The 25,111-nt window shown below is 43.8% G+C and overlaps 1 protein-coding gene and 1 long non-coding RNA gene across 4 annotated transcripts in view; one reads left to right on the top strand and one right to left on the bottom strand.

Annotated features, from left to right (window-relative positions):
• Positions 1 to 905: 905 nt before the first annotated feature.
• Positions 906 to 7,660, bottom strand: LOC134430447 (uncharacterized). 2 transcript variants are annotated; one of them, XR_010030823.1, is made up of 5 exons: positions 7,490 to 7,660; positions 5,697 to 5,769; positions 4,626 to 4,709; positions 2,331 to 3,005; positions 906 to 1,109 (listed from the first exon to the last, which is right to left on the bottom strand). It is a non-coding gene; the product is annotated as an uncharacterized LOC134430447 (long non-coding RNA). The 2 variants fall into 2 exon arrangements; XR_010030821.1 differs by lacking the exon at positions 906 to 1,109 and having other exon boundaries at positions 1,616 to 3,005.
• A 689-nt stretch (positions 7,661 to 8,349) lies between these two features.
• The window catches only part of ZNF704 (zinc finger protein 704), an 86,640-nt gene continuing 69,878 nt past the window's right edge, over positions 8,350 to 25,111 (top strand). Inside the window, exon 1 of one of the 2 annotated variants that reach the window (XM_063170807.1) lies at positions 8,350 to 8,495. The gene's annotated coding sequence lies outside the window, so the exon portion shown is untranslated. The remainder of the gene's footprint in view (positions 8,496 to 25,111) is intronic. The other variant, XM_063170816.1, reaches the window with a different exon arrangement.

Below are 25,111 nucleotides of genomic sequence, written 5' to 3'. Positions count from 1 at the left end.
CCTTTTCCTGTTTCCCAGGGGGGTTGCTGCAGTTGAATTGAACTTGCCACAGCTATTAGCTGCGGCCTTGGCTGCGTTTCACGTTATGTGTATTGCACCCAAATCCCACTGCGTGTTTAGCAGTACACGCTCACACTTGTGTTGTGCCTGTAAAGCCGGGAACTGCTCGAGTACAGACTGTCCATGTCACAGGGTCCCTGGTTATCAATGTCAGCTCAATAATCATGAGGTGTGACAGGTCCAAGTTTGGGTCATTTTACTCATTTGGCGATTTCTGAGCTTTTGTATAAAAGTTTCTTAACTTCTTTTCCCCCTCATAGAGGAAGATTACAATGGTTTTTTTTGGATGTTTTTTTAAGGGAGCCGAAAGTCTTACACAACCCTCCGGCGTGTAGGCAGCGAGGGCTTTACGGTGTTTATTTATAACTCGCTGTGGCACCGATTACTGCCGAGCCCGAACCGCACGGGGCCACGGAGAGGGGCAGAGCGAAGGCGGCGGCGGGCGGGCGCTGCTCGAAGCCGGGACCAGCGCCCGCCTCCAACACGGCGTAACAACCACGCAGCACCCACAGCAGCCCGGCCACGGCCCCTTCCCTCCGGGGGCCCGGCCCTCGGGCCGCCCCTTCCGAGGGGCCGGGCGGGAGCGGGGCCGTGCCGCGCCCCTCCCGCGCAGCGCCGGGCGGCCCCGCGGCCCCGCCGCGCGTGTGTACGGGCCGTGCTCCGCCGGCAGGAGCGGCGGGAATCCGAGGCAAAAGCCGAACAGGATCGCGGGCGGGAGCATGGAGCGGGGAGCGGGGGCTGCCGCGGCTCGGCCGGCCCTCAGCGCCCGGGGGCGGTGCGGAGAGCGGCCGGGAGCAGCGGCGTCACAGCCAGGGCCATGGAGCTAGGGGGACAGCCCGCTTCCATGCCAGTCCTCTTCAGTGGTGCCTGTCCAGCTCCGGGCTGTGTGAGCTGCTTGTTTACTCGGGATATTTCTGCATGGAGGGGAGCAGGGTGGGGGAGGCAGGAAGAGGTCGGCCGCGTTTCCACATGGAGAGCGGGACAGCTTGATCCCGAAGGAGGACGGGCGAGTAAAGCGGAACAAACAGACTGCTGTGGTCTCGGTCAGCCTTTCGGGGAAAAAAGCGCCATCAAAACTTCCATATTTCTAGACACTCCCAAGGAGTTCACTGAGGAGTTACTCCAGAGTAACTTCCATTTTTTCAGGGCGCTTTCCTGAAAAAAATACCAGAACAACCAAACCCAACCGAACAAAAAACTCCATCAGCACCAAAAATTAGCTTTTACAAAGCACTGCACTCACTAGAAAACAGGGACATGTTCAACACAGAAAATATGTCCTATCTCTCCAGCTAGTGAACTGGCTTGCAGAGGAGAGGTAGGAGATATTTTCATGTTGGAATCTTTTATGTGATCCTCAAGTTATCTGGCTATTTGTTGTTTCCCTTAAATTTTGGTTAGTGGTGTTTACTTGGAGCCTTGTCAGTGTGGTATGCAAGTAAAAAAATGTGGAGTACCTTTTTTCAAAGGAAAGTATTAATCTCCAAGATAAAGAATTTATGCAAATAAAAGGATACTATCTTATGATAAAAATAAAATTGTACCCATTGCTTAATTTATTCGTGTAAATATTTTTATTGCTGGTGTTGACTTGGAGTTATGTAGTCTTTTTTTTTTCTTACTTCCACAAGATTTATAAAGGAGTTTCCATGTAAAGAGTGAGTCGGAAAGAAGTTTTATGCGTCCTGTAATATTTATGTTTTTCTGAGTTCCTGATCTAATTTGTTCATTTTGAAAGGAAAAGCTAGTTATTTTCTTTGTAATTGCTACCTCTGCAAATTCAGCTTTGACTTTCAGAATCAATCTGAGTTCCTTGACACTTCACTAAGAAAGAGGAAGTTGACATGCTAATTTGCAGGGGAAGTTCCACCTGAATTAAGACAACTAATGAGTACATTTGCTTAAAATAGCATTTCAATTATCATCTTTCATTTCCTATATCCTTCCTTTAATTCTGGTGTCATTTCAAGGATTGTTATTCACACACATTGCTGTTACCCCACATGAATGAGCACGAACAACATAGAAACTCCCTCAAATAGCTTTGTGTGTGCATGTGTGTCTGAGTGTAAGAAAACCCCAACTACATATTTATGGTTATTTCTGTCTTGTGCTCAGAGGCTTATGTGTCCTGTGTGTCTGCTCTCCATGTAGACTCTTTGGGTTTTTTTGTCCTCCACTGCTTTTGTTCAGAAAAGGTGTTTCCTCTCTTTGCTTGCTTTCTTTTTCTTGTTCAGTGAGCTAATTAAGTAGGAAAATGTTAGTCTTACCTTTTTCAAGTTCATCTCTTTGTTTTTCTCAGTCTAGTTAATTTGTAAAAAGGGGAACCATAGTCACTGTATTAGCACTAGCATGAAACTCCAGTGAGCTGACCTCTTTTTTCAGGGGAGGAACGAAACCTTTTAAGAGACATAAACATGCAAATCGTGTTAAAGTACTAATGGCAACAGGAAGACCTCTGAGGAGAGGTTTTTAAAAGCCGTGCAGGTCTGGTTGGTGTTTATGCTGTGACAGTCCAAGGATGGACTATCTGGAGTTCCTTTCGTTTCTGCACCAGTAAGGTTATTCAGATCTAGTCAGTATTTCAGGGTGGTAACTGAAAAGTAATGTGTAATGTCTGGTGAATTTTTCCACTTCATTCCAACACATGGCTGGCACTGGGACCTCCTTCAGGCAGAAGGCACAGCCTTGTCTGCAGGGTGGCATTTTTCTGCACAACAGCCAGACGCAGCAGTGACCCCGTGCTCCCCGCTCAGCTGACAAGTGGGGCAGAGGCGTGTCACACAAGCGATGATTTCCCGTACTGAGAAGGGGGTCGGAAGGTTGCCACCTCTCCTTTTGAGCAGCATCTGGTAGACAATTTTCTGCCTAATATTGTCAATCATTCCCTTGTTCTTGAAGGTGCCTGGCTGTCCTCCCAGCTGGAGTGAGAACTTCAATGATCACTAGAAAGCAAAACAAATGCAAAGTTTACAAAGGGAGTGTGGAGAAGGCAGGTCCCCGAATAAAGAAGTTGGCAGGGGCTCAAATGCCTGGGATTATGAGGAAAGTGGAACACACGCACAGTTAATGCACATGCTGGTTTGAATACCACAGCTCAAACAAATACATTTGTTGCACGCTAAAAAGTGAAAAGTTAACGACTTGTTGATTAGGTTATATTTGAAAAAAAAATGTGATTAAATGTGCAGTAAATGGAGGGTTTCTTTGTTTTGTATTGCTGCTAGACTTTTTAATGGCAAGAACTGAACCATAGCATCAATCTGGGAGGAGGCAGGTGCAGGAGAGATCTTGCCTCTAGTGACAAAAAGCTGGCATTCATGGACAAGGGGAAAAATATTCAGATATTAAAGAAAATAACAAAAATGTATTCTTTCATTGAAGGCATGGGAAAAAATAGAGTAAAAGAAAAAAAAAAAAAAAAAAAGGAGAGCTAGCTGAGGCAGGATTCAGGGTGGTCCAATAAAATGCCTGCTGTGATGTAGCCACCTGCTCCTACGAGGCAAACAGAAGCACACCAGTACTAGTGCTTGTTGGCTGTGGCCAGTGCTCATCCCTGCTGGAAGCTGCATTGCTGAGTGATGTGATGGTCCCTGGTGGAAGCAGTTCTGACACCAGCGAGCAGGGAGGTTACGGAGTAGTGCCTTCTTCAGCATTACAGAAAAATCTCTGCTTTTTGAAGTAAAAGGAACTTGTTCCCTTGATGTGATGTCAGGCAAGCTTTGCCTGCAGTCATGATCACAGTAGCAGCTGCTGAATAGAACAAAATGTCAAACTGATCAGTAAATAATTATATTAAAAATTCGAGGAATACTTAACTGAACAATGGACTAAATTAAATGTTTGCAAAAAATAGAAGACAACTCCACCTGATGCTAATCAGCACAGAGTAGTTAGGGCAGTGCTAGGGAAAGGCAGATTTATTTTTTTTTCTGTGCCTAGTGCAAAGGGCTGCCGAGTGGATATACTTAAAGAAGTTAGACAATAATTATTCAAGATGAACTGAAAACCTGTCAGTGTAATTCAGCTTCACTTGTTCTAGAAGAAGTAGAGGGAGTACATATGCTTATATGTACTTATCATTCAAGTAGTCTCATATGTCTTTAGAGAGAAATTTCATTTTTGGAAATATGAACTGATTGTTAAGGTTAGAGGCAAAGAAGCATCTGAAACATTTCTGCTGTGTTGGAGAGCTGTGTGCACAAAGGGACTGTGGATGTGCACATTAACTTTTAATAAGCTTGGAAATCATTGACATGCAAACAGCTCTTATTCCAGCCAGAGCCTGTACTTACATTAGAGGCATATTATGCTGTGGTACAATCATGAGATATCTCTGTTGAGCTAAGTGATACCATATTACCCCATGTATCACAAGAATTTACTTGATATCAGGCCATGGCTATGGGCCAGAATTGTTCAGCAGATCACCCCAAGAGTGCTAAGACTGAGTCCTGGGCAAAAAATGTTGTTGTGTGATAGTGTATTATGACCTGTGTTTGACTCTTAACTGTTTGTGAATGTAAGATATAGAAGAAGACTGTGTCTAGGACTCCCTGACTTACTCCATAATTTAGCTCCCCTGGGAAGCTCTGGAAGGACAGCAAGGGTTCAGCTTCAGCTCCATTCATACTGCAAAGCCAGGCAGCCTGGAAGAGGTGGAGCAAACAGTCATTTCTATCTTTTGTTTGTATCAAATATTGTGAGAGAAGTTATTCCTACTGCAGCTCCAATCTGGCTCACCCGAGAAGTGCTAGAAATCTTTAACCAATCTGTTGTAGAGTTGTCAACACCAGCTTTTCATTGCATTTGATAACCCAACGGGAATAAAAAACATTAGCAGCTCAGATTACTAATGGAAAGTCAGTCTTCTCTAAACCCCTTCCTGGGACTGACCTGGCCACCAGCCTAGTGAACTCTGGATTCTCATTCCCTCTGGATCCCAAAACTATTTTGGCATCTCTCCCTCCAAATTTGGTTACACTTTTCCTCTGTCACCCAGACCAACTCTTGTAGGGCTCACATGCTGTCCTGCTCTGCTTTGAGATCTAATGGGCCATGATCTGGTAGAGTGCTGTGGAGAAGAGGCAGCTTTTTGGGGCATGGAGCATCCCCCTGCAGGCAGGCAGGCAGGCCTGGGATGTTCTGCGTGTACCTGCCTAAGCCTCTCTGCCTCCTGCCACCAAGCTCCCAAACGAGAGAACCCAGCTAAGTAATTTTGAAACAGTTGTTGAGCTGACAACTAAAAGCCTGATAATTGGTTAACAAGCTCTGCTTTTATATTCACCCACCTAACCTCGGGGCAAGACGTGTCTAGTTCGCTGTACCTTACAGCAAATCCCAGAACAAACCTGGCAAAAAAGGCTGAATAGGAAGTTCAAAGAGAGGCTGGAGTGTGAGCTGTCATGAGAGTTAACAGATGTGCCTGTACAAGCCTAGCTATCCTTTATCACCGCTGTTTCCTGCAAGAGATCCTTTGGTTTCCATTCTGTTATTTGTGGTGTTCATGCTAGTACATATAATCCAATTCAGTGATAACACACTTGCTGCATATGGTTTCTAAATTTGTTTCTTGTTTTGCTGCAATTAAAACATACGAGACTTTGAAAAAGTGAAGGAAATCTCTTAGTACATACCCCAGTATGTGGCAGATAGGAATGGGACCCTTAGTAACACAATTATAATTCAGGTAACTGTGAACACAGGCCACTAGGAAAGATCACAATTAGATTCAGGTGGTATTCAAATTATACAAAACATTTCAAATTATTGTAAGACTAGGAGGTATTGGAACAATTACATTTCCATGTCTTTAAGGTATAAAGAACTATGACTATCATTGAAATTCATTTTAAAATTAATGTTTAAGGTAAAACCTAGGCATAAAAGGAACTATGACTATCATTGAAATTCATGATGAAGTTCATGTTAAAATTCATGTTTAAGATACAACCTAAGCATAACTTAATTATGTCAAATATAAGCTCTAAATCTGAACATTCAGCATGGGAATAAAACCAGAAAAGCATTTGTCTCTTTTTTTTTTTCTTCCACTCTCCTTTATGCAATATCAGCTTCAAAAAACTATGACTGATCCACTCAGCCAGGTGTCAAGAAGCTAAGTACACGTGAAGTGGCAGGAAAAAAGACAGAACATCTTGTGGCAGCATGTACCAGGAGTTTTGGCTGCTGTTCTGCTGAGGTGGGCTGAGTGGACATTGCATTGCAGCTGGCCAAAGCACAGGCAAAACATCTGGAAAAGACACTTTTGGAGGGGTAGGGTAATGGTGCTGGAAGCCCTGATATGCCAGAATTTGCCGGCAATTTTCTTGCAGATCTTGACCCAGATTTGTGGGAACCTTGAAATAAAGAATGCAAACATTTGTGGTTTGTGGGTTGGGTTGAGAGGATTCAAACAACTTATAGAGTTTGACATGAAAAGTAACTTCAGTATTTCTTTAAGAATGGGTACTTTATTATGTATGATTTCTTGCCTAAAAATGCTGTGTGCTATATTCCAGACTAAAAAATACCATTACTTTTTGAAAGGGATGAATTAACCTAGGGTGAAGCTTGGCCCCATGCTGACAATATGTGTACATTTGGCCTGTTGGCAGGTCTCTAGAACAGAATGTGCAGGGAGAAAAGTATTCAACACTGAGAAGGGAATGACTGTAATTCACTTGTAGATGGAAAAGAATATACATATGGCTCAAAAATAACATGTAAATGCAGACTTAAGACTTAGAGAGGAAGACTTTAGGAAAAGCATGTGACAACCTTAAGTATAATTCAATCTCAGGAGGCATTAATGAATGGCATAGAAGCCTGTAGCAAATTTAAATGCTGGCCAAAGTAACTTCAGACTGGTTGGAAACTATTTTAATTTTTTTTAAAAAGCTTTTCAGGGAGGTATTTTAAAGCTTTAAGCACATAATTTAAACCAGAAATTATTACTTCCCTAAGTGTCCCAGATAATTTTCTTCTCGACAGGGTATAGACACCACTGCTTCAATTATTGATCTTGAAAAAACCCAATTACTTCTTTTTGGGTTTTTATTTTTTCCTTCAAAAAATTCCATTTGTCCCCAATTCCATTTAATTTTACTGAGGCCCAAGAAATCTGACAGCCTGTCCTGCAGGTGGAGGTTGTCACAGAATCCATGAGGTTGGAAAATCCGACATATGACTGAACACCACCGTGTCAACTAAATTGTAGTGTCAAATGCCACCTTCAGTCTTTCCTTAAGCACCTCCAGGGACGGCGATTCCCTCCATCACCTTCCTTGGGCACCTCAGTCCCATGTCTAAACACCCTTTCTATGGAGGAATTCCTTCTGATGTCCAACCCAAACCTCCCCTGGGGTAGCTTAAGGCTTTATCCTCTCGTCCTGTCACTGCTTATCAGAGGGAAAAAGCCACCTTCTACCTGGCTACAGCCTCCTTTCAGGGACTTGTAGAGAACACCAAGGACCCTCCTGACCCTTTTCTCCAGGCTAAACAACTCCAGCTCCCCCAGCCACTCCTCACAGGACTTGTGCTCCAGACCCTTCTCCAGCTTTGTTGCCCTTCTCCGGACACGCTGCAGCCCCGCAATGTGCAGTCGGGCGGCCCTGGCGCTCCGGCCGTGCGAGCAGGGCCGGGCTGGTGCGGGCCGGGCGCGCCGCTCCCCCGGCAGGGCGCTCCCGGCCCGAGGCGGTGGGCGGCGGGGGCCGGCCTGCCCGGCAGCCCAACCCGCGCGCGGCTCCCGGCGAAGGCAGCGCGGCCCCAGCGCCCCGCGCCTGGCGGAGCCGCGGCCGGAGGGAATCCAGTCCGGGTTTTGGCGCCGGGGACCGGCGGCGGCGAGGAAGGGCGAGCGGGAGGGAACCGCGCGCAGCGCCCGACAGCCGGGCCGGGCCGGGCCGGGCCGGGCGGAGAGCCGGCGGAGAAGGAGGGCGCCGGGAGCAGGTGGGCGAGCGGCGGGGCGGCCACGCCGGCTGCGGGCCCGCCTGGCCGCGGTCGCGGGCCCCCATGGCCGCGGCGCGCCCGCCGCACACACCCACCGCCGCCCCCCGGTGAGCGCCGCCGCCGCCCCTTGGGCACCTCGGGGGGCCGCTGCCCGCGGCCGGGGCTGAGCGCGGCGGGAGGCGGCCGGGCCGGGCCGGCCGGGCGGAGGCACCATGCAGGCGCGGCGCTTGGCCAAGCGCTCCAGCATGGGCAGCCGGCGGCTGAGCGCGGCGGCGCCGCAGGTGGACGCGGTCCGGCCCCCCAAGCCCGAGAGCGCCTGGAGGCCGCCCCGGCGGGAGGGCTCCGCTGCGGCGCTGGAGGAGGAGGACGAAGACGAGGACGTGGTGGTTGAGGTGGAGGAGGAAGAGGAGGAGGAGGAGGGCGGCCTGGGGAGCGCCCCCCCGGCACTGGCCGGCCACGGCAAGGGCCCCCTCCGGGGGAGCCTTAAGGTGCGTCCCGGGAGGGAGCGGGGCGGGGGCGGTCGAGGGGCCCGGGCCGGGGAGCGGGGCCGGTGAGGTGGGCCGGGCCGGGCCGAGCCGGCGAGCGCCGGGGGCGGCCTGGGGCCGGCGGCGGGGCTGGGAGCGGGCGGGCACCGGGAGGCTGCGGGGGACTCCGGCGCCGGGCGGGCCGGCCGGCCCTCCGCATGTCCCAGGCGAAGCGGGCGGCGGGGGCGGCCGGCTAAAAGCGGGCGGGGGGCGTGGGGAGCCAGCGGGGTCTGAAGGAGTTTGAGCGCCGGGAGTGCAGACTTGGCCGGGTGAGGCGTGCGGCTGGCCGGGGTTGCTGAAGGATGTTCAGCCCGGCCGTGTGCGCAGAGGTGTTCGCAGAACTGTGCCTGCGGGGCGGGCGAGCTGCCGGGCCCGACAGGGATCCTGCGAGCGCGGGTGGCCGTGGCCAGCAGGCCTGGGTGGGAGACCTGTGGAAAGTTTAGGAATGCAGCCCTTCTGTGCAGAGGCCCGATTCAAATCCCATCGAAGCGTGCGCGGGCAGTGCGCTGAAATCGGTGCGGTTTGGAACAACCTGATGAACACACCCACTGGCTGAGATCCCGCAGATTTAGGCTTAATGATTTTATTATGAGGCATTTTCTGTAATTATTTTTTCCTTGGGATAACCAGGGTAGTAGGATTAAGTCTATGTATAGTAGTAGTATAGAGGATTCGTGTGATAGATGTGCGCTGGTTATGGAAAATAAATGTATATGAAAGTTTAAAGGGTACCCCTTTTAATTGATTTTTATTTTTTCCAATCTAGGTAATAATTCTTACTTAATAAGAGTTCAGGGTTGGATAGTTAGGAGTGCTGTATTACCACTGGGGTCTTTCCTGTATCCACAGATGAGGAGAAGAAGAAGGAAACAAATCCAAAACAAACAGTACTGAAAGGAAAATAGCAGCAGAAATGCACGTTATTCCCATATTACTTCAGAGCAGTTTTGTTACAGCACTGAGAGAATCAGAGAGACTGTAGCTCTTCACTGAGTCTGTCAAATGCCATGAGTTGTGGTTATGGTGTCTGGGTCAGACCATCCATGGTACTGAGGCCTGACAGGTTGAAACAGCTTTTCTGCTACAGAACCAGCCCTTGACACTTGAGTGGCCTTAGGATGAAGAGCACCATAGTGGGCTGCTGGTCCCATCATTCTCCCCTTAGTAATGAAAGTCTTAAGTGGTAGAGGAGGCTTAGAGGAGCTTCCTCAGTGTACCTAATAGGAAAAAAGAGTGAAATTCTCAAGTGGAGCACAATGAACTGAAATATAACAGGATTACGTAGGTATGATCTGCATATAACATGGGAGTGTACTGTCCTCTTTGGCAGCCCTCAACGTGCTTTCCAGTAGCAGGACTGTTAGAGGTTGCTGGTATTTCTGCCTTACACCTAGGAGTATGTGTACATACCAAAATATTGTGCTTGCATGTATTTACTTCCTTGAATAGTAAACGTACTTCAGAGGTGAGATTAGTGTAGTAATGCCTGTTGGGCTACGCTTAGTGTACATAATAAACTGTCAAGTCACCGCTGATAACCAGGTGTGCATATTTACCCTCTGGAGGAATGTTCCTAACTGTCATTGCCTCGGTTTCTGCTTTCTCTGTTTGTACTTTTGAGTGTTATAAACTGGGAGGGCTTAAAATTTAACATTGTAAATAAATTACCTTTGGTTTTTGTGTATTTCTTTAGAGACTGTGAGTGTGGGAGTTCTCAAAGTTTAATGGGAGGGTTCTTCCAAGTAATTTTAAAGCAACAGATTAAACTTCTCTGCCCTTGGCATTGTATTTGTGAGTACATTTGAGCCTGAAGTGACTGAATGCAAAAGTGCTTCCCAAAAGTAGCTCTGGCTGTGTGGCCCTGAGTGTGTGGGTGGTGGGTTTTCCAAGCAGGTTGTGTTTCTGTTAATGAGAGAATCAGGCATAAATTGATTACCGAGGTCCATCTGCAGGGCACTGGGAGGGTAATAGAACTGGTGCAGTCTGGTTGTGGTTTGTCGGCTGGAATTCCTTCCAAATGGAGAGGTGGCAAGGAGTCCGCAGCATCTGACTCCCAGACACAGACTTCTGTATTGGGGACTGGGAGCAAAGTTATTGAAGGGGTGTCCCCTCCTGAGAGATGGCATAGATTGTTGCATTGACCAATACCTTCATAATAAGAGTCATCCTAAAGAGCTTCAGAATTTATTTGGACTTGAAAGCAAAGTGATCTGGGTTTTGCAGTGTGTGCTGTCTGGATAATGCAGTTAAGAAGCATCACACGGTGTTCTGGTGTGTATTCACATGCACACTTGATGTCTGTGCCCTTGGGTGGAATGGCACTTCAAAGCTACAGATTTCAGGGGCTTGTGACAGTCACTTCTGTGGACTGCCTGTGATACATGGATGAAAGCATCATAGGGTCAGCAGTGGAATTAATATCATTAAAAGGTGCCTGAGAATTTGGTCCACTAGTCAAAATCAGCAAAGTACTGGCACTATCAGGTCTTAGAGACATATTCTCTGCTCCAGAAAGGAGTCCACTCTGTGGCTGTGCCTTTGGTAGTCTAGTTTTGACCCTCGCTCTTAAGCAAGGGGATAGAGATGATGAAGTACTTTATAAAGATAAATATTATTTCTCCATTTTCTGAAGTCATGGGAAGAGAGAACATATATGACAAAAAAGAGAAGACTGGTGGCCATGGGGAATATACACAAATTGTGTCTGTATGTTGCTGTAGCTGTGTAGCAGTCCAGGAGAACACATTTTTGTTTTCTGTTCTCCCCTGCTGTGCTACCGTGCTGGAAGAGGCACGAGTATGCTGTGTGTTGCTGGTGGGTCATGGCAGAATAGCCAGAGAGTCTTGGAGAGCCTGTAAAGCCTTGTTGAGAAGTGCTGTGTCTTCTTACTTAGTCAGAACTAGTTCATTAATCTCTATATGGAAACGAATTACACCAACGTGCTGATTATGCATACTCATTTTGCACATGAAACCCTTTTTGTGCAGCCCGTATTTGCTTTGGCTGCATTTGGGTTTTCAGCCATTTAAAATGAGATGAAAAAGTATAAATAGTGTAATTGCTAGTACTTTGTCTTGAAGCATGGGTTATTTTGCAGTCCTGTTTAATTCATCTTTATTATGCAGCCTAGTTCAGATAGCACAGCCACAGTAGTACCAGGCTGGGGTTGATGTAGTCTGTGGAAACTGTTGAGTTCGATGATGGGGAAAGAAGTTTTGAAGTAGGGTCCATCAGCAGTCTCCAATGCTGACTTTATCAATACATGGAAGAAAACCCCACTGCAAGTAGCAGAATTATGCTAATTTGTCTGGAAACCATCAGGGTGCTATGATTGAGAATGTGGGCTAGTAGTGAACATGGGCTTGTGATAACATGCCAGCATGTTGCAATGTTTTCTCTGCTCCTATGAACAGCACAGGGGTTGGTGCTTTCTTCTGTTCAGCTCAGTGGAGTTGTCAGTTTACTTCCAGCCCAGTTTCTGTTCCCAGGCTGAGAGTATGGACACAGGACATTCCCAATCCAGCTGACTGTGGATCTGCACCTCTTCCTCACCCATGGAACTACCTGTTCCACATACTGGCTTGTTTGTGAGCACCTCTTTGTAGTTCAGAAGGATGAATTTCCCACAAGTGGATTTGGTCCTGCAAATACATAGGTCCCCAAATTATGGAAAAGGATCATATGAAGAGTCTGGAAACTAAAGGCCCAGAGAGCTGTGCAGTGATGGTAGGGGAATACAAAAGCCCAAGCAGTGTAAGCAAGACTTTAACTTCGTGCTTACACTTTAACATTGGGCTTAGTTTCACCCACCTTGTGAAGTAAAATTTGTGACAGGTGCAAAGTAAGGGGCATGTACAAGTCTAATCCAGAGGTTTCAGAGTGGAGATGGCACACATTGGTAGGAGTTAGTGAAAAATTATGCTTTTGGAACACAGTTTTTGTTGTTTGTTGTGTTTTGGGTTGATTTTTTCACCCTTTTTGTTGTTGTTATTGTTGTTTTTTAAAGATAAAGACATCTGTGTGATATATGGGATGCAGAAGATATATGGGATGCACATCTTTAGGGCTTGTGTGGAAGAAATCAGTTGCCTTTTGGTTGTGTGTTGTTCAGCTGTGTTGAATTCACCCTCTTCTCTTTTGCTCCTTCTTTCTAAAGCCAGTGTGAATTCATCGCTGTCCTTTAAATCAGACTTTCAGCTTTGCTGTTTGAATGGGCTATATACTCATTGTGGACAAAAAAGTGGGTTTTCCTGCTTGATTAGGAGGTGTTATTTAATTTAGCTTTCATATGTGTGTGTAAATGTATTTTCAGAAGCAATTTGCAAAAGCTTCAAATACCAGATTTGTTTAGTGGAGGATAGACCTTGCAAGACACATTAGGAACTTTAAAAAAAAATAAAATGTTCCCTTTCAGACTAATAATGATAATGTTATTTTTATAAGTACTGCTAGTTATTAGAACACCAGAACTCATGTCCTGAACTTGGAGCCTGTTAGGCTAGGCTGTGTACAAACTCAGAACAAGCATGATCCTGGTCTGTCCAATTCTACAAAGAGTAACACAAGATATGAATGGACACTGATGGACTGTGAGGAACAACTAAAGGGTGAGATGAGAGAGGCAGATAAACACCAGCAGCTTAGCTATATTTTTGTAAGTAGATAAAGTTAATTAATTTTTAGATTTCAAACTTCATTTGGCTGCTTCTTGTTCTTGAGTGAAATCCTGTCTAGTGAAGTTGGTGTGGAAAATTCATGGCTAGACTTGGGATTTTTTTTTCTTTTCTTCCTTTTAAAAAGTTTAAAAAGTTTATACATAATATGGATTACTGGAGGCAGAGATGGGGGAGTTGAGAAAATAAGATAGTATTTTTGTCCACTTTCCCCTAATAAGGAATGAATGGGACTAATTTGCTGGGGTTTTTTTAATGTAATTTTGTTGTTGTTGTTTGGACACAAACCAAACAAAACCACTTTGCCTCTACAAGGAGTTGGATTAGAAAACTGTAACTACATAAAAGTGAAGCCACTTTATCTGCTATATACTTTTTGGTCTAAATTAGGTCAGTTGGGAGTGATCAGTTGACAGCCTTCAGGTAGATGTGCTGCTCAGTCTCTGTCACAGAATGTTTGAGTTGGGAGGGGACCCTTGGAGATCACCTGGCTGAACCCCCCAGTTCCAGTGGGGTCATGTAGAGCTGATTCCCAGGACCATGTCCAGATGGTTTTGAATATCTTCAAGGAGGGAAACTCCACAGCCTGTTTTGACAACCTGTGCCATTGCTGGGTCACCCTCACAATGAAGAAGTGTTTCCTGATGTTCAGAGGGAACCTCCAGTACTTCAGCGTGTGACCATCGCCTCTGGTCCTGGCACTGGGCACCACTGAGAAGAGCCTGGCTCTCTGTTTCCTCCATTCAGGTGTTTCTAGACATTTTTAAGATTCCCCTAAACCCTCTCTTCTCCTGGCTGCAGAGTCCCACCTCTCCTCACAGGAGATAATCCAGTCTGTTAATCACAGAGTCATAGACCAGTTTGGAATGGAAAGCACCTTAAAGATCGTTTAGTTCCAAGCCTCTTGCCATGGGCAGGGATGTCACTCACTGACTAGACCAGGCTGCTCAGAGCTCCATCCAACCTGGCCTTGAACACTTCAGGGCTGGGGCATCACCCACTTCTCTGAGCACTTGTTCCAGTGCTTCACCACCCTCTGAGTAAAGAATTTCTTCCTAACAGCTACTCTAAACATGCCCTCTTTTCATTTTAAAACCATTGCTTTTTGTCCTGTCACTATCTGCCCATATGAAAAGTCCCTCTCCTTCCTTTGTACCTGGAAGTACCGGAAGGCTGTAATGAGGTTTCTCCAAAGCCTTTTCTTCTCCATGATGAAATCATTCTGGTGGCCTTTTGCTGCACATTCTTTGGTGTGTCCATGTCTTTCCTGTATTTGGGATCCCAGAACTGAACCTGTGATTCCAGGTGTGGCCTTTCTGGTGCCTAAGTGGAGGGGGCAGGATCACCTCCCTCCATCTGCTGTCAGTACTTTGTCTAATGCAGCACAGAACACGGTTCAGCTTTGTTCCACAAGGACTCACTGCTGGCTTATGTTCAGCTTCGTGCCCACTGGGAGCCCAGGACCTTTTCTACAAAGTTGTTTTCCAACTGGGTGGCCTCCAGCACAAACTAGTGCCTGGGATTGTGCCTCCCTAGGATTGTCCCTCCGCGGGTCCAGGACTTCACATTTCCCCTGGTTGGGTTCTTGAGGTTCCTGTTGGCTCATTTCTCTAACCTGTCAGGGTTTCTCTGGGTGGCAGCATGACTGTCAGGTGTATCAGCCAGTCCTCCCTGTCTTGTGATCCCTTCCCAGGGATCCAGCTGAGGATGACCATCCAGCCTGTAGTTCCCTGGTTCTTCCTTGGAGATGGAAGTGACATTTTTTTTCATCTTAAAACTAAGTATTGAGAAAGTGCTTTTCGTGGGCTGGTAATTAACATTTGTAATGTGTCCTGTGACAAGTGCAGATGCACAGACCATCTGTGCCTTTGTTGATCCTGTACTCTTCCAAGCTTTCTTCAGACCCAAGGTTACAGAGAAGTCTAAAAATCCTGTAAATCAGCTTTGAACCCTCAAGTCCTACTCTGTTTTTCCAGCTGCTAGATTAGAAATTCCAGTCTTACAACAGCACTGGAGAGCTCTTACTAGACTGAGGGATAAATTGGTGCCTCAAAGATGAGAGTTTGGCTGCTTGGCCAGCCAGGAGCATGCTGGTCCTTGCTGGTGTCTGCTTTGTAAATACTGTGTGGATTGAGCAATGATGCTTTTTTTTTTTTTTTTTTAATTCCCTCAGAATGAGTCCACATTGGCTTTATAATACTTTCAAGTGATTTATTGAATTGCTTATTTCTAAAAATAGTGAGCAGCTTGACTAATACTGCAGCTTAAGGCCTGCCCAAAGACTAAAGAAGGACAATAGGTCAAAAGAGAAACTCTTTTATTTCTTAACAAAAATTGAACAGGAAATAAAAGGTAAATGAAAAGAACGTTCATTAGCTCCTCTGGGAGTCAGCTTTAATTTCATGAACTTGTGTTCATGTTTTTCGCTGTAGCATGTTATTGAGCAGAGCCACAGGAATTTAATGTTACCACTGCTGCTGCTGAACAATCTGTGATAGGATCACTTTCACTACTCTGGCACCTTGCCAAACTTTCCAATCTCAAATGATTATTGCAGTGACATTTGTCGTATTGTATTAAAAAGTACATGTGTGGGTGGTATTTGTTGTTTGACAACAAAACTAATGAAGACAGGAAACCGAACAACTTCTGTTGCTTGGACTTTGAGTAAAAATACAGATCTTTTTATCTGTGTTTTCCAAAACATACAGAATTTAATTTCCATAAAATCCTGACCCAGCTGAAGTTGATGGAAAAGTCCTGCTAGTTTAAGCAGATTTAGGATTTCAGCCCAATTAATTGAACATAAGTATAAATCTACTAGTAGACTAAAACCATTTCATAGTGGTCCTAATAATTGTAAAAGACTGTTGTGATCACTACACACAGATTCGGAGGGAAGGTAAAATGCCTCAGTGATCAGACACTGATGTATGAAATTATATAGCTCAGTGTTTTACCATCTTTCATGCATTTTTTTACATGGTGGATAAAAGATTATTTGAACTTTAGATAGGTGCTGCTAAAACAAGCAGTCAAGATTGGATGGTTACTTAAATTTTATTTTGTGCTTCAGCAGATAAGGTGACTGATGCCTACATCATACTGACATAGAGAGCAAATTGTACAATCACCTTCTATAAACTGGACTTTGTAAAGCTGGCAAGATAAGCATTTGAGCCAGCCTGATCTATTATGTATGTATGCTTATCTCTTTAAAATGGTATAAAAAAACTCTTATTGGATCCAAAATGCTTTTTACCTCATATTTCTCAACAAGTTTTCTTTCTATAATGCAGTGATGAGGAATGTGAGTACCTCCAGAGGAAATATCAGATTTTTCTACTTTAACATACTTTAAAAAGAACACTGTAATGCAGCCCTTGCTGCCTTTAGGTAGGTCCAGGTCAGTGGTGATCCATCAGGCCATGGACAGCCTTTCACATCTGGTTTACAGAGCTGTACAGAAGAAGAAGTGAAATGAATAAGGATGACTTGGTGGTTGCTAAGGATTTACAGTGATATTTTGCTTCAATTTGTGTGACCAACACTGTTTGAGACAATTGTCCCTACTTTTTCAGAGCAGGAGAGAAGTGCTTGGTCTTGCAGGTGTTTCTTTCTCCATGCTGGTAAGTCCATCTGCTGGAGCAACAACATGGGTAGCATAGTGCACTTTGTGCCACAAACTGGAGTTTGTGGAGTTTATGTTTCATCAGTTCCAAAAAGGGTAAAGTATTCCTTTCCTCCAGCTGCCAGTTACTCAGGCAGCTTTGTGGTTGTGCCAGAATTCATTGTGTGCTTTTGCGGGTTACTGAAACAGTGGAAAACACGTGCAGCAGCCTCTGCAGACTCTGTGGTGTCCTTCAGTTATAGTGGATCAAGGAAGAGCTTGCCAAGCATCTTGGTAGTGCAGGGGAAAAGATGGGATATCACAGCTAGGACAGGCATAGGGAGGAAAGGGAAGGTTAGAAATGGAGCAAGCCTTCATCCGTTAGAAGACAGAAGCCATGTGGCAGTTGGGCTCTGCTTTACTTTGGGCCTGATGGTCCTTCAGGTTCTTGGTGAAGGCTTTTCTCCCATGAGATATTATTGCATCCCTGTAGAGGGATGGTAGAGGCTGCTTTCTGGAGCAGCTGGAGAAGGTGGCCTTTCGCCTCTGCATGTTTTTACTGGTGTTATTTTGTTGCTTCCAGGGGTAATGAGTTGTAACTCTGTGATACTGTTTATTGTGTAGTCAGACACAAAAATAAACTCATTTTTTTGGCACCTCTCCTAATCTGAACAGAAAAACTGCTACATGATTTTGTCTTGAGCTGAACCCAGACTTGGGAGAATCTTCTACTGGAGCAGTGCTTCTTGCTTGTTCTACTCTGCTGAGGGATGGTGCTTTGTACTTCCAGGCTCAAGATCTGTTAAGAGGAGATCAGGACTTCTGCTTATTTTTTGTCTTGTAATATCTCCTCCAGGCTTTCAGCATCAGGGATCAGCGTTGGCCCTTTCATTCACAGCACCTATTTCATTTGGAAGTTAAAACAGTTGCATACATCTGTGAACTCCCTTGGTTTTATTTCACTGAAATGCTATAATTTAAATAAACAAATAAAAAAGAGCAAAGTTCCAGGATGTAAAGGCAAATGGATTGCATTTCCATAGCCTTTTAAGTGATCTAAGATCTGCAGTATCTCATCTTAGCTGGCTGCTTTCAAAGTCAGACAATAACTTTTGACTCCAGAAATCTCACACCTCTGTATCTTAATTGCAAGAGATCTTGAAAATAAAGCAAACCTGGTTTTCACTAAAAATATCCTACTGTCCAGTCAAGAGGAGGAGGGCTTTACTAATCAAGGGGTTTTTTGCTGAGGACCAGTGAGGCAGTATTTCCAAAACATACTGCTAAGTGTGGGGAGTTCCCCACTGCCTCTACAGTTTGATTTTTGTGAGCTCTTACTTACTTGATCATGAATGAGATTATAGAAGTATGTAGTACTTCTTTGAGCTGCTGCCATCCTTATTGATCCCACCAGCAGATGAAGAGAGAAGCAGGTGGAGTGTCTTGTACATCTTCAGCAATGGTCTTGAAATAGTTAAAAGATATTTCATTTGCACATGAAATTCAGCTAGTAAAGGCCATATTTATATATGAGTAGGACAGTCCATACGCATGGTTGTATTAAGCTGCATAGGCTGTTGTGTACAACTTTTTAATGTAGACAGAAAAACCAGGAGCAGGAAAGACAGTAGGTACTTTACCGCTGAGTTCTAGGACCCTTTTTGCATCTCTTATAAGTAAAATCACCATTTCATAGATACTCGTTGGCATACTATAAAAAATACCCTGACATGAGGCTTCAGAACTTCAGCTGGTGCAGTGGGAACACCTGGTTTGATGTTGCTCACTACTTGCAGCCTGTAAGTACATGTAGTAATGCAACAGAAATAAGAACAGAAAAGCTTTATCTGAACTTCCCTGCTACCACACATTAGCATGCTTGGGTTTTTTTCTCCTATTCCAGGGTTTTATAAGCTTCCCCAGAGGTGACCAGCAAGACCCAAGTGTATCCTCCTCTTTTTTCCTGTTTTTCTTGACCAGCCCAGGGCACACATTTCCAGGCCCTCATCTGTTCTCTGTGTGGCCACAGGTTGCTCTGGTGGCATTGAGCATTGCTTACTCTGCTTTCACAGCAGGAGAGGTGAGGGAAACCTGGTGCCTGGCAGGAACCCTTCCTTCCCACTTGCAGGGCCAGGCACGTAGGTCCTTGTGAGAAAAAAAATGTGATAATTGGTTTAGTTAATTTTAAATTCACTTTCTGTGCAACCAGTAATTGGGAAGGCAATTATGACTGCCCATTCGTGGCCTGCAAGTCCTGCTGAAAGTGTGGTAGAGTACCAAGCACTCAGTGGTGAGCCTGCTTGGCAAAGATTGAAGCAACAGAATTCCTAAATAAAAATTAACCTGTTTTTTGCAACTATGGCCCTCTACTTTCCTCCTGCTTAAAGTTTTCCAAGGTACCGTGTATATTTTTAGCTGTTTAGAGGCAGTGTGTTTCTCAGGCCCTTGTTTTATTTAGGAAAAGGAAAACAGGGCTGAAATAGCTCTGCTGAGATCCTGCCACTGACGCCAAGCCTGGGGCCAGTGTCCATTTGGAAGCCAGGTACTTGGGTTTGCAGAGTGGTCATTGCACAGCACAGCCAGGACACAGAACACAGTTATTTCTTTGAGACTTAAACATTGCAAGCAAATTTTGAGGATGCATACTTTCAGTAATTAGTAGTAAATTTTGGTAACAGTTACTGATTGGTGCCTGATAATGTTGGAAGTTATGTCCTGTACTTTTCTGTGAGGAACTTACTATGCCTGCATATGGGATGGGGAAGAAAGCTTCCACACTTCCACATCTTCAGTCATTTGTTGATGTGGTGGAGAGAAAAAGGCACAAATATCTCTGAATTGTTTTTGTTCAGACCTGAAAATGGTGTATGGGAAGGACCATGAATTCCCTGTGTTCCTTGCTGTCTCCCCTTGTAATCTTAGTGAGACCTTTCTGTCCAGTTTTAGTAACATTTATGCTTCCTGTGACAGTTAGTGCAGTATTTCAGAGGTCTGAAGTTGTTGGTGGTTTTATTTGGGGTACAACAAGTACCTGGCTAGGTACTGGATTTCAAGTGTGGGAGTGAAAGTTTCTGTCATTCATCTGGGTAGATTCTCTATAACTCAGAAACACCTGAAACTGGTGCTGGGATATGTGGGTTTTGCAGAAGAGTTATGTTTAGCCAGGTAAGTGCTGACATACACGTGAGGATATGGGAGGGTAGAAACTTCTTGCTGACTCCAGTTCCTGCTGCATAACACTCTGTTGTGAATCCATGCAACTTAGCATGCTTCGAGATGTGTTTTAATACATAGAAAATATATTCTATGGATGGTTTTCTATGTTTGGTCAAATGAAGATAGGGATTTTGTCCTAGCCTGATTGAAGATGAATAGTACTTTACTGTATATTGATGTGTAATGTATATTGTAAAGAACACTTACAGTGACCTTAAGATGCATTAAGTTCTATATTGTTAGAGACCAACAGTTTATAAATGCTTAGAGTGATTAGATCTACATGATTTATATGTAATGAGCAACTGCTGGTGAAGCGAGTAATTAAATGCAAAGTATACTCAAAAATGTAATAATACATTGAAATTCAGGGCAGATTATTTCCAAGCATCATTACGCGAATCTGTCTTATCTCTTTGTGTTCCAGTATGAATAGAGATTTCTGGCAAAATGGAAATTTGATGCATTCTTTCCTTCCACTGAGGACACTGTTTTTGAATGTCAAAAATTAGAGCTTTTTAACGTAAAAACCTCCCTCTGTTACAGGAACCTGAACTGGAAATATTGTATGAAGCAATATGAGTGAATCAAAATCTTTGTCCTTCTAGATATTTAATTTAAATATTTTTTACTTGCATTTAATTTTGGTAGCAAGTTTGGTGTTTTTCATTTTTGTTTGTTTTGTTCTGTTGTGAACTTTATTCCTGATTTCTTTCTTGTTGAGAAAAGTGGCTTATCCCTGTCCCTAGAGCATTGCCTGGCTGTTCAGGCTGGCCTGAAAAGGGCCTTGCAGTTATTGAGCTCTTGTTTTGGCTGAACATTTTAAATGTATGTCATGTTACATATACACATCTCATTCTTGTTTCCCATTAACATGCTAAGCTGAAATATATTGATTCCTTCTTTCACTTCCCCATTGAGCTGTCTGTTTGTTCTGTAATGGATCAAAAATGTTGCTAAAGCCTTGTTTAATAAAAAAAAAAAACCCTGGAACTTTTGTTTTCTTATCAGCTTGGAGGTTTATTAGCAGTCCCAAACACTTAGGATGATTACATCTATTTCAGAAAATGGAAAGAGGTGGTCACAAAGCCAGAATCAAAAAATTGTTTATGAAAAGCAGCAGAGTTATACAGCAGGTTGGCTGGTGCTAAGCCATCTCATAGCTGATCTGTCTAATCTGGTGTTTTTTTAATTGGTGTTTAATCTAAAGAGTTTTTTGATGGAATTAGATCAGCTGATTACATCATAAATCCGATGGAAATCAAAAATCCACATTCAAAACCGTGTCTTCTTTGTCAGCTATGCAGTGTCAGTATTGTGCATAGGCCTAGGACTCACTGTTAAAATTATTTATCTGTTGACAATGCAAATAGCCAGAATTGGATCAGTGAGTTGGGTGTTTGCTGGTGGGGTGGGGTTTTTTTCATATGTGTTTATTAATTAGCATGTTACACCCCCACACACATACCACCACCCCTCCACCCTGCCTCCCCCACTCTGGAAAACAGCCTGGTGTGGCTTGTGAGGGATCTTGTTCTTTTTGGAATGAAGTGATACTGGAGTTGAATCCAGTTAGAGTGGTGGTAGGTGAGGCAAAGGAAATACAGCTTTATGGGCTGAGGGAGAAAAAGAAGTTTGTACAAAAATGGACACATGGCAACGGCTCAGGATTATTAAGAAATGGTGAGATTATTCTGAACTAGATTCCCAAAATGTATTTCTGCTAGTGTATTTGTTTATAGGGAGCTTTGGATGCAGTCAGCTTTTCTACAGATACTTGCCTTGTAAAATAGTTTTATTGTACTTTAGAGGTACTTCTTTGCTTTTATTGTAAAATTAGCTTTGTTATCTGTATGAACAAAACATAATGGCTCAAAATATGCCACAGTTGGAAGATTATTTACTTTACCCAGTCCTCTAGGATTCAAAGTGTGTGTGGAAGGGACATGCTCAGCTTTCTCATGTGTCTTAGTCCTTCCAGATCCCAGCAGACATTATGAGGAGAAACAGAAGTTAGCCAGTGCCCCCCAGAAGGTTAAGGGAGCATGCTGGGCTCTCACTGCTGTGCTGCCTGGCAGGGAGCTGAAGCCTCTCTCTGCCAGGTTGTGGTTGCAGGCCTGTTCTTGGCAGGCAGATGCAGTGATAGGATCTTCTTCATCTGATGTAAATTGGTGTAGCTTCATGGAAGGTGCTTCATCGAATCACAGGGGTGGGAGGCAGTGCTCTCTTGGGCTGGGCAGCTGCCATGTGGAAATCAGCCCTTGAGATGTTTATAAAACTGTCAGCAAAGTAGGCGTGGTATGTGGTGTGGCAATTCTTTCAATGATTTGTTGTGTTTCCATCTGTCTGTGTAGTCTGTTACAAAGCCTCTTAAAAATTATGTTTCTATTCCTGCTGTGCCCACTTGAATCCACAGGTTCTGCACCAAAAAAATAGGAAATTTGAAAGAATATGGGTAGGAGTCAGTTTTCACATTTGAAGATATATTTCCATACAGTTGGGTCACAATGCTAATATTCTTGGGAATTCAGTGCCTTCCATTGTATAGGAAACACAGATATCTTAATGCCTGTTAAATGCTAGTGAGCTATTTGTAAATAAATAACCCCAGTTTTGAATCAGCAGTGTACCATAAGTAAGGGAAGATGATAAAGTCCAGTCAGGTTATACTCAAGGAGTGACACAATCTGTCAAGTCTGAGTCTCTGTGTTTCCATATAAATGTGATAGGTCTACTTGTGTTTGCTGATCCTTTAAATAGGCAATTCAGTGCCTGAGTTGTCTTTTTGATCAATAATTTTTTGCTGTTCAAGGTAAAATGCAAGCTGAAATTTAACTGAAATTGGAGGAGACTGAAGTTTAACTGCAATGTCAGCGTCTTATAAGGATGTGCTCTTGGGTAGGGCAAAAATTGACTGCAAATAAGTTAAAGCCTAAACTACTGAAAAATGCAGCCTGCTCATCATTTGTAAGGAATAGTGAAATACTTCTCTAAATCCCTCACTTTGTGTCAGTGTTAAGTGTGCTCATTTTGGACAGGACTTACATTGCAACACATGGCCTTGATGTGGAGTTCAGGACCAGCAATTTGGTTATGACAAAATACCACCGCATAAAACTTTCTATAGGCAGGTTAAAATAGGTTTTGCAATGAAAAATTATTAATATATTGCTGAAAATAGTAACTGTGCTAATAATTTAGCTGTCACATGGATTATTAAACTTTGTCGTTTAATAGTAATGAATCAAGCTTTAAAGTAAAACTCTTAACTTAAAAGTAAAACCCTCAATCTAAATATATATGATTGTCTTGACAACTTGAAACAGAAATTGAAAGGCTTTCTTAATAAAGTTTTTACTTAGAAACCAAAGCACGAAATAGTTTTCAGTTTTTGCAGGATGATTACTGAAGGAGTAATGCCACATCAGACCTGAGCTCTGCCCCTGCCCCATGCTTGAACTCCAGTGGGGAAGGCTTGGCTAATATGGTTGTTTCCAAGGAGCACGGTAACAAAAGTCTCCTTTGCCCAGCGGTGATGGTGGGGGGAAATTGACAAAGGCAGGTGGAGGTAACTGCAGAGAGAAACAAAACTAGTGTATTTAATTTACAGGGGGGTTATAGCTCCTGTTTCTGTGACTGAACTTCCAAGTGATGTGGTTGCCTGAGGCCAGGTTGTAAAGAACTCTCTTGAAAGTAAGCTGAAGGTTGCTAATGGCTTAAGGGTGAAAATACACAGTGAATTGCATAGAAAAACAGCCTATTATCAAGTGGCTTGTGTGAGTGATAATTCATCAAGTGCATGAAAAGGACAGAAATTTTACCAGTAGTTGATACTGGAGGCAATAAGATGGCAAATTTGGAGGACAAGAAAAGCTGAACCATTTGGGAATAATGGGATTTGAGAACAGCAAAGGATGGAGAAATGTGAAGTATTGGAAGTTAGCTGAAATAAAATGGTGTCAAAGTCTTAGGTTCTCTCTTTCTGTGAGACAGGCCTACTAGATAGGTTTGACTAGATCTTCCACAGAATTTTTGCTGAAACATTCTAGACTTGAGGGATCATCCCAAGACTCAAGTGGGTAAAAGAATATTAAGGATCTATGAAAAAAAATAAAGTTATTGATAAAATATGACAGAACAGTTAACTATCTGGAAAGATATTTTGGAAATTATCTGTGCTATCTCTGAACTATGAGTTCTGGTAAAGCAGAGCTTGAGGTCAGAGGTGTCCTGGTCATTAATCAGTGTTTGCCAGGAAGTGAGGAGTCTGATTATTCAGATGACTGTGATCCTCAGCACTCCTCACATCAATGGCTCCTTGTGTAGGTGGTTGGATTTCCAGCAAAAGACACCATACACCTCCAGACAGGGCAGCTGTCTCAAGGGGAAGTGGCTTCCAGAGACATGGATGAAATAAAATAGAAAAACTGCATGTGGAGTAGGAGAAAGCTACTGGAAAAAGCCCACTCAGGAAAACTCTTGGCTTTCTTTCATGATCACCTACTTCTAAAGCAGAAAATATTCTTTACATGCAGTCACTCTCAAGGGAAAGTTTAGAAAGAAGTTAGTATTTCCAAGCATCTGTTGAAAAATGAAGGTGGGGAAGAGAATCAGTCTAAGCATTGGATTTGGTCTTCTGCTTTTTCTGGCCATTGGCTGAAGAACCTGAGCTGCTTCTGCAACCTGAGCATTTGCTCTGTGATTTTTGTCTTTCCTCACTTCCATATGCATGCATGGGACTGACTGTTAATTGTGGCATATTGACGTATGAAATGTGTTTGAACTGGATGTGGATAAATTTGATATATAAGAATAGATTATCTGGTATCACAGTTAAAGTATTCTGCTATTTTTGGTTTTGGCTTTATATTACAGCTGTAGTCTGAGCCTGCAACCTTCTGTTGTCACTACTTAGATCTGTAAAGAAAACTCAGCAATGTATGGCACATTATATTTGCTGAAACTGAGTAAAATCCTAAAATTTCATAAATAGAAGACAAAAATACCTTTTTTTTCTTTGGTACAGTCATGCACTTAGTCCATTAAAAGATTCATTAAAACCATCCTGATGAAAACTGAGT

The sequence above is a fragment of the Melospiza melodia genome, chromosome 1 (genome assembly GCF_035770615.1).
Source record: "Melospiza melodia melodia isolate bMelMel2 chromosome 1, bMelMel2.pri, whole genome shotgun sequence".
NCBI lineage: Eukaryota > Metazoa > Chordata > Aves > Passeriformes > Passerellidae > Melospiza > Melospiza melodia.
Note: the sequence above shows the minus strand (reverse complement) of the source record. Positions and strands in the feature narration are given on the sequence as shown.